Source organism: Cherax quadricarinatus, chromosome 48 (genome assembly GCF_038502225.1).
Source record: "Cherax quadricarinatus isolate ZL_2023a chromosome 48, ASM3850222v1, whole genome shotgun sequence".
Taxonomy (NCBI): domain Eukaryota; kingdom Metazoa; phylum Arthropoda; class Malacostraca; order Decapoda; family Parastacidae; genus Cherax; species Cherax quadricarinatus.
The window spans coordinates 10,029,351-10,038,852 of NC_091339.1; positions in this window are offsets into that span (position 1 = coordinate 10,029,351).

Sequence of the window (9,502 nt, forward strand, 5' to 3'; positions counted from 1 at the left end):
CATCGGGGCGTGGTCGTCGTCCTGACGGTGAGGTACCCCGTCAGGCTCTGGAAGAGGAGGTTGTCGAGAACTCGCCGCGTCTGACATCATGGAGTGCTGAGGTTGATCGAGCCATGCTACTAGAGTCATCTTGTGTGACTCTACCTGGGACTGCCTCCCTTGAGGTGGAACATGTGAACAGTGAAATCCCTCTAGCAAGAGAGGCAGGTGATATGGAGGCCGACATTGTATCTGCGTTAAGTGACCTATTAGCATCGCATGAGTCTGATTCTGTGCCGTGTTCTGATGAGGGAAGATTACGTGCAGATGATGCTGATCAGATAGCTAAAGTGAGAGATTTGGAGAGTTCGAGAGTTCATACTGTTGAGGCAGAAATTCACAAGGAGAACACTCCAAGTACTGACATGTCTGAAGATGCTGTTTCTAGGATGATGTCTTGACCCCTGGACAACGTTCAGGGAAGAAGACGTGGTCGGAAATCACGAGTGGGGGGAGGTCGCGCGAGTCCAGGACAGCAGGTAATATCACGGGGATTGCCAAAGGTGCGGGAAGTGCCTTGGATGCTTGCCGGCGCAAAGAGAAAAAGGGAATGGTAGCCCCTAGAAGAAAGCCACCTTTAACACAGTTAGGTGTGTAACTATTAATGTTAATGATTTGAAATCTGTCAGAAAGTGTGTGCAGGTGCGTGAGTGGTTGAATCATTTTGCAGTGGATGTGTGTTTTTTGCAACAACATAACCATAAGGTACGAAGTTTGTTTGAGATGGATGGTTATGACATTTATGTGACTCACTCCAGACGTCTGAAAGGTGGAGTGGCTGTGTTGATAAAAGCGACCAGCCCGTTTGTGTTGAGACATTGGGAGGAAGGGGGGGAGGGTCGAGTGGTGTGAGTCGTGGGGGATTGGGGTAGTAGAAGGGTTGGTTTTCTAGGGTATATGGGCCGGCTGAACATGATGTTAATATTAAAAATACTTTTGTTATAGATGTCTTGGTATATTATTTGAGGTCCCTGCCAGAAATTACAGTGGTCGGTGGTGACTGGAACTGTGTGGTGCGCCGTAAAGACGTTGAACCGAGGGGGGCGGGTTTCTGTTCGTTTGTTTTGGGTGACTTGTTGTCTGGGTTGGGGTTGGTAGATGTATGCGGAGGACGTGACTTGGGGATTGAGCATACTTTTGTGCGTAGGGGCTATGCGGCATGTTTAGATAGGGTGTATGTGTCTCGGCGGGTGGTCGTAATCAATGTGCGTGAATTGAATGTCTTTTTCTCCGACCACCGGGGAGTTTTTGTAGAGCTCGACTGGGGAGGTCTCCCGCATCGTTTTAAGGGATACTGGAAACTGAATACGCGGATGCTACAAAGTGCGGATGATAGGGAACTATTCGCGGACTTCTGGGCGTTTATGGGAGTAGACTCCTGGGAGGGGTGGGATTTAGTACGACGGTGGGATGAGGTTGTGAAGCCTCGAATTAAGAATTTTTATGTGCATCGGTGTAAAAAGGCCACTCGCTTGGAGTATGGTTTTCAGAGGTACCTGGAGGGTCATCCACGACAATGTTATGCGCAGGGAGAGGCATCTGGGGTTTACCCAGTGGATGAGATCGATGCTATTAAAGAACAAATCCAAGTATTGAAAAATAAGGTTTTCGATGGGGCGCGCATTTCGAGTGGGGTGGAGGAGGCTTTGTGGGGTGACAAGCCGTCTGCTTGTGTCTTACGAAGTCAGACACAAAGGCGAAAAGCGACTGAAATTGTGAGTTTAGTGGTGCAGGATGAAGTTGACGGGTATAGTGAGGGACAGGTCTTAACAACAACTGAGGGGATAAGTTTTTATGTCCATACTTGGAGTAAGCTCCAGATGCAAAGTAAAGACGTGAGTGAGCGTGCGATACAGGATTTGGGGAGAGGAGTACCATGCGAGTTAAATGATTATGATCGCCTTCTCATGGGTGGGCCTATATCTGAGGCAGAGGTGTGGGAGGCACTACAAAGAATGAGTAAGGGGAAGGCTTCAGGCATTGATGGCATCCCTTGTGAATTTTATATCAAACATTGGGGGGTAATACGGACTTTTATGGTTAGTTTACTCAATGCGATGAAGGAGGAGGGGGTGTTAGGTCTGTCTCAGCGTATGGCAGTGTTGGTCTTAGTTAGGAAATGTGATGTGCCGTTAGCGATTAAGGACTACCGTCCCATATCGTTGATGTGTAGTGACTATAAACTATATGCGAAAATATTGATGAATAGAATTAAGAAAGTGTTCGATAAGGTAATCCATAAGAGTCAGTTTGGTGTTCCAGGTAGGTCAATGTATGATGGTCATGGGAATATCAGGGAGTTTGTTGAGGAATGAGGGGTGAGGGGTGGGGGTGGTGTTTTGGCTTTAGACTGGCGAGCCGCTTTTGATATTGTGTAAAGGGAGGTTCTGTGGAAATTTATGAGATGGCAGGGTTTTGGAAATGAGGTCATCATGTGGGCCCGTTCGTTGTACAATGGAGCGGGTTTTAAAGTACAAATTAATGTTTTTGTACACTTGAGCAGGGGCATTCGTCAGGGATGCCCCATGTCTCCAATGCTTTTTGCATGTATGCAGGACCGTTTGTGTACGAATGGTATATAATACCGACAAGATGAGAGTAAGACACATGTGCAACATCTGGGTATCTTTATTGTAGACGTTTCGCCATCCAGTGGCTTTATCAATACAAATTCTAGGACATAACTTGAAGACTGGGCTGTTTGTGGGCGGGGAATAGAGACATCGTGGGGTCCGAGTAGTGATCGACCGACCCTTGTGGGTTATGTAGATGATACTACTGTGTTATTACGTTCACGGGAGCAATTGGGTTTTGTTGGGAGACTTGTTGACATATTTGGCAAGGCTACGGGGATGTGTGTTAACAGAGAAAAATCGAAGATTATGGAGTTGGGGGAGTGGGTGGGGGATGGGGTGGATGCAGAGGGGTGGACTGTGGTTGATCGTATCACTATATGTGGTATTCATTATATGCGGGAGGTCGATCAGATGAGGGCGTGCAATTCGGGGAGGGTTGTACATAATGTCTTGGGGCGCTTAAATAGTCTACGGCCGCGACATTTAACCCTGCATCAGAGGGCGGTGGTCATTAATGTCCTGCTTTATAGCAAAGTATGGCACGTTGCTGCACTGTATCCTCTGTTGCAGGGGGACGTCAAACGTCTTTTGGCATAGAGTTTATCGATTTTTGTGGGGTTCAGGATGCGATTGGCTCACAAGAGCGGTGGTGGAGACACCAATGCATCAGGGAGGGTTGGGTCTCATTCCTCTAGAGGCTCGTGTCATGGCATGTTACGTGAAGCGTCGTTTTCTCCGACTGGGTGGGATGCATGGTGGGTTAAGTGAATTGTATCACGACCTGCGCAGGTGGTGGAGAGGGAGGAATTTAATTTGGTGCGACGCGATGCTTCGCGTATTATTGAACATGAGGGACGTGCGCTATGTAAAATTATGTACCTTAGAAAGGGCGGGTAGGGAGGTAGTCGTGGTGCGAGTTGAAGGAATGTATCCCATGTATGCGTGGGGTAATATATGGAGGCGAGTTCAACAGTTGCATCTGCCTGCTCAAGTACGGGAAGTGGTTTTTAAATTTTTACATGGAATCTTGCCGTCCGGGGTGGTGGTGTATAATAGGCGTTTGGAGGAAGACTGGGGTTGTCCGGCGTGCGGGATGGAGGAATCTGCTTTTCACGTTGTGTATTTCTGTGAGACTTTAGGTATGGTACGAGAGTGGTTCAGTAGGGTTTTGCGTTTGGTAGGGGGGGGGGAGGTTTGTCGGTACTCCGGGCGTTGAGCTTTGATGTAGGTGGGGTTGACTTGCGTGTACAACGTGCGGTGTCGTACGTTGTGGCCGATTATATTTTCGTGTCATGGGCTATGAGGCACGTTGATGGTAACAGTAGAATTAGGGTTTTAGCAGGGACGATTTATAGGACAAAATGTCGAAATAGGTTGGTATATGAGGAGATGGGAGAGAGACTTCCCGCCTGAATATGAAGCTTTGGAGTTACGAGATTTGAGATAGTTGTGAGTGTTCAGTGGGTAATCTAACGGGCTGGTCAGCTGTGTCTAATTGTGTTTGTCAAGTGCGTGAATGTTTTGTGTTCTCCGAGTTTATGTGCGTCTCCTATGTAACGGTGATGACGATATATCTTACGTGCTTTGTATATACAACTTTTAGGAATGTTTCTCGTCATTTATGCCTCAATTACAAGTCATTGGTGTACATTTTGTATATGGTGTGCTTCCTAGCACAGTTGAACGTTTTCTAATTTCCGTTTATACTTTATGCCGTGTTCGTGTGCTTTTCAATAGTATATGTATCTACGCAAGTATTCGTTTTTCTGTAAGCTGTGATGGAGCTTGAACTATATGTGGAGGCAGCATTTTTCAATGTATGCATCTCGTCAGTGTATAAGTTCACTTATAGCTGCTTGCATTTGTGTTTATTGAGATGTCAAATATCACAGTGTAGTTTCGTTTTGTTATATTAGATATTTTCGTTGTGAATTGTAGCGTCATCCTGTTTCACCTTTGAACTGTAATGCCTATCCTTAGTCAATAATAACCCCGTGGTAGTCGCCCAAATTAACGAATTGTTGTGCTCTTTAAGGCACCTGAGTTCTTAGATTAAGTCTTGGATACGTTGTGTGTTGGCAGGCGGAAGCCACGCCTAGTTATATGCCAGTTGTATCACGTTGTATAATACGTGATTGCTTGTGTGTGTGTGTAATTCTGTGTGCTTGTTTTTGTCACATTGTTTATTTGTATAGTGTTTATATTTTCCTGTGTTTTGAATTTATTAATTATATAATAATAATCTAGTTAGTGCCTGGTATCTCGTTGACATATTTTATGCACCCATATCTATTTTGTACCTGAGTTTTAAATAAAATATATATAAAAAAAAAAAAAATACAATTTCAAGGACATAATGGAAAGATAGTTCTACTCTATTCCCATTATGTCCTTGAATTTGCACTGATACAGGCACTGGATGGCGAAACATCTATAATAATGATACCCAGATGTTGCACATGTTCTTCATTCTGTCGGTACTGTATACCATACATGTATACTGTAGCTGTAGTTGAAGACCCTTAAGAAGAAGAGGAGCTACAAATACGGAGATGTTGAGGAGCTGGAAATCAACCCTTACAAGAGGTCCAAGAGCTTCACCTCGATGCTCAAGAAGCATAACACCTGTAGCTGAACATCCTCTAAAGACCTTTGTGCTGTAGATCAACACCATAAGACGACACCTCAAAGCAAAACGTAACCCTGAATAAAGATAATGAGAGAAAATTCGGACAAAACAATGTATTGATTTTCTGTTAGAGTTTACAAAGAATGAAAAGGCACAATACCCTTACTAGAACAATACACAAATAACCCTTATAGAGGAGAATGGAACTTATGACGGCCCCCGCCGCCACCCCGTATATACTGGCCTCCTTTCCATTAGCAATGACTAGTTAATGGTTCAAGTCTGACCGAAACATCGTCGTAGGTTTCAGTCTCATAAGCTATATATTATATAACTACATTGCATTTGTTCGATTTATATCTTTCGTAGTTACATCTCTATCGGTTGTTATGTGATGTGATGTTATCCCCGTAAACCATAATTTCAGTCCACTACCTTCACCTGCAGCCAGTTATAAAAAATCCCTTGAATAGATCTCAACCTTTCCACGAGGTTCGCTAGCTGGAGATCAACACCTTTAAGAGGTCCAGTAACTTCAGCTCAGAATACTCAAGAAATTTAACACCTTAAGACTTTCACAAGACTCACCAACGCCTATAAAACTCGTTAAGAGGCTTAGTAATGAGACTCAGTTCAAATGAACACTGAAAATATTTATGCCATAACACAGTTCACGGATATATGAACACAAAATATAAAAGAACACCTTATTAATCTGTAAAATTCATACATACAATGCTGAGTATAAAAAAGACAATAGTTATTTGACAAAGGCTAGGAACCAGAACTCGCTCCTGTCTGACACATGTAACAGTCTGACAACGTAAAATTTGCATGTATCCATGTTTCAGGTAATACCTTACCCTGACACTTTCTACAGTTTAATAGCAGGACTCACAGAGAGAGACGGGCATAAGAAGCACTGTGGCATTACTGTATTTCATCCACTGTCGCTTTGGGGATACGTGAGTGATATATACCTCACCACAAGTGTTCTACCTAAATGTATTAATAACATCTGCCTAATAAATTGTGGAATAAAAAGATGAAAAGCTTGCATGTTCTTCCGAATATGGTACAACTACAATTTAAATTTAAGAAGCAAGCTGGAGGTAAAGAGGTGTCATTTTTCCCATAGCATTTAAAAATAAAGTGCGACAATTGCACTCAAGAACATTAAAATCATCCCACAGACACCTGTATCCAATATGGACCTCATCTCTAGTTAGCGCTCAAAAAAATATCTAACTTACTTTATTTCCTTTCATAGTTAAAAGAACTGCAAGTGAAGAAGAGCATTTGTATCCAGCAACAGAAAAGTCACTGTATTTATTTTTTGAAATAGAAGAAAAGGAGTACCCAGTAGCAGTCCTACACACTGCCACACATCGTTTCATAGATGTACAGTGAGGGAACTTGTTACGAAGTCAACTGGTAGAACTTGAAGGCCGATCCCCACAAGTAACTACACAAGATTCTTGGATTAAGAAGCTTCATGACCTGTGGGACTTTATAAAGTGGCCTCATGGCTCAAGTATTTTCCCCAACAATTATTAATATTCACATGAAAGAAAAAACAGTCCCTAAATGACCTTTTAGGCACTGTCGATTTTCAAAATGATGCACAAAGAGACGTTAACACCTTCACTTCAAAAACACGATAGGAGCAGCACATCGAAATTTTACTAAATAGTAGTATACGAGCAGAGAGCCTGGGCCTCCTAACACCACCCGAGAATACATGCTAATAAATGTAGATAAATGGTTCAGAGAACAGTTAACTTGATGAATTAGAAACATGTGTAACACTTAGGTATTTTTATAAAGATAACCAAGTGTTGCACAAGTGTCTAAATCATGATGTTAATGAAGACCACTCCTTTTTCATGAATGTGTGACACAACAACTACTAAAATAAGCTCCGTATGTAAATTTTAGTTTTATTTAGGCTTTCTACGTAAGGAAGCCACTCGGCACTAGGTTCACACATCTGCTGGTGTTTACAGCATCAACTATTCTTCTTTCAGAACAGCTGACTCTTGCCTCTAACAGTGAGGAATGTCTTCTAAAGTAAGCCAATCAGTGGGATGAAAGAATTAGTTCCAGAGGAAGACAGAAGAGTATAGGAAGAAAATGGTAGTGGAGTGACTGAACATTTGGTGGAAACACTAGAAAGAAAAGAGCGTGGAGGAATGTGTAATGGAGCCACGAATCCCTGATAATTTGAGGCAAAGAACAAAGAACAGGAATCAGATTAAGACCATCACGGGTCCAGCCAGTGGACATAAATGGATGAAACGTCACAGGGTTGCAGAGGACGACATGAGCAGCAGAAGACAGAGGACTGAGGGCAGATGCAAGAAGCGGATGAGGATGAGACAGCTAACCAGAGCAAATGACATCAATTTATTTTTTCTCTCCTTTATCTCCATTATCTTCTTAGGCCCATCCCTCTTTCCCTCCCTTCCTCTCTAATATGTGTGTGTGTGTGTGTGTGTGTGTGTGTGTGTGTGTGTGTGTGTGTGTGTGTGTGTGTGTGTGTGTGTGTGTGTGTGTGTGTGTGTGTGTCGTACCGAATAAGTAAAACTTGCGATTTTGGCTTAAATAGCAAAGCACTCAACATTTCCCAAAACCTCTCTCTCTACACTTCTCTCTTCTCCAGGTGCATATATGCTTACTATAACCCACTTTTCACATCCAACCTTTATTTTACTCCATATAATACTTGAATTAATACATTTATACTGCCTCTTTTCCTGCCATAGTTTATCCTTCAACATTATTGCTACTACTCCTTTAGCTCTAACTATTTGAAACCCCTGACCTAATCCCATTTACTTCTCTCCACTGAAACTCTCCCACCCCCTTCAGCTTTGTTTCACTTAAAGCCAGGACATCCAGCTTTTTCTTATTCATAGCATCCACAATCATCTCTTTCTAATTCGCACAACATCCACGCACATTCAGACACCCTATTTTGACAATTTTCTTTTCAGTAATCTGTACAGGAAAAGAGGTTACTAGCCCATTGTTCCCGGCATTTTAGTTGGCTTCTACAACACATATGGCTTACGGAGGAGAGATTCTTATTCCACTTCCCCATGAATATAAAACGAAAAGTAACAAGAACAAGAACTATTAAGATAAAATCAAAGAAAACTCATCTGAGTATAAATAAACGTGTACATGTATAGTGTGTCCTAAGTGTAAGTAGAAGTAGCAAGACGTACCTGTAATCTTGCATATTTACGAGACAGAAAAAAGACACCAGCAGTCCTATTATGTAAAAGAATTACAGGCTCTCGTTTTACACTCGCTTAGCAGGGCGGTAGTACCTCCCTGGATGGTTGCTGTCTACCAACCTACTACCTATAATTATATATATACATAATATATACATATATATATATATATATATATATATATATATATATTATGTCGTGCCGAATAGGCAGAACTTGCGATCTTCGCTTAAATAGCAACGCTCATCTTGCCATATAAGACAAGCTAAAATTTGTGTATGCAATAATTTCGCCAAAATAATTCTTAACCTAACGAAAAAAAATAGATTTCACTGTGTTTGTTTAGTATTAAATTAATGTAAACAAATCTAAAATATATTTAGTTGGGTTAGGCTAAAATAAATTGCTCTTGTTATAATAAAGTTAGGTAAATTTTCTAAGAATCTTTTGGTGCAAAATTAAATTTTTTTACATTAACATTAATGAAAAAAAATATATCTGTAAGCGTATAAGAGAAAATTTTTGAAAGAACTTGATTTTAAATGAGTTCTTGTTAATTGACCAGTTTTACATATTCGGCACGACATATATATATAGATATATATATATATATATATATATATATATATATATATATATATATATATATATATATATATATATATATATATATATATATTTCTTTCAACACACCGGCCGTATCCCACCGAGGCGGGGTGGCCCAAAAGGAAAAACGAAAGTTTCTCCTTTTACATTTAGTAATATATACAGGAGAAGGGGTTACTAGCCCCTTGCGCCTGGCATTTTAGTCGCCTCTTACAACACCCATGACTGACGGAGGAAGAATTCTGTTCCACTTCCCCATGGAGGTAAGATGAAATAAACAAGAACAAGAACTAGTAAGAAAACAGAAGAAAACCCAGAGGTGTGTATATATATGCTTGTACATGTATGTGTAGTGTGACCTAAATGTAAGTAGAAGTAGCAAGACGTACCTGAAACCTTGCATGTTTATG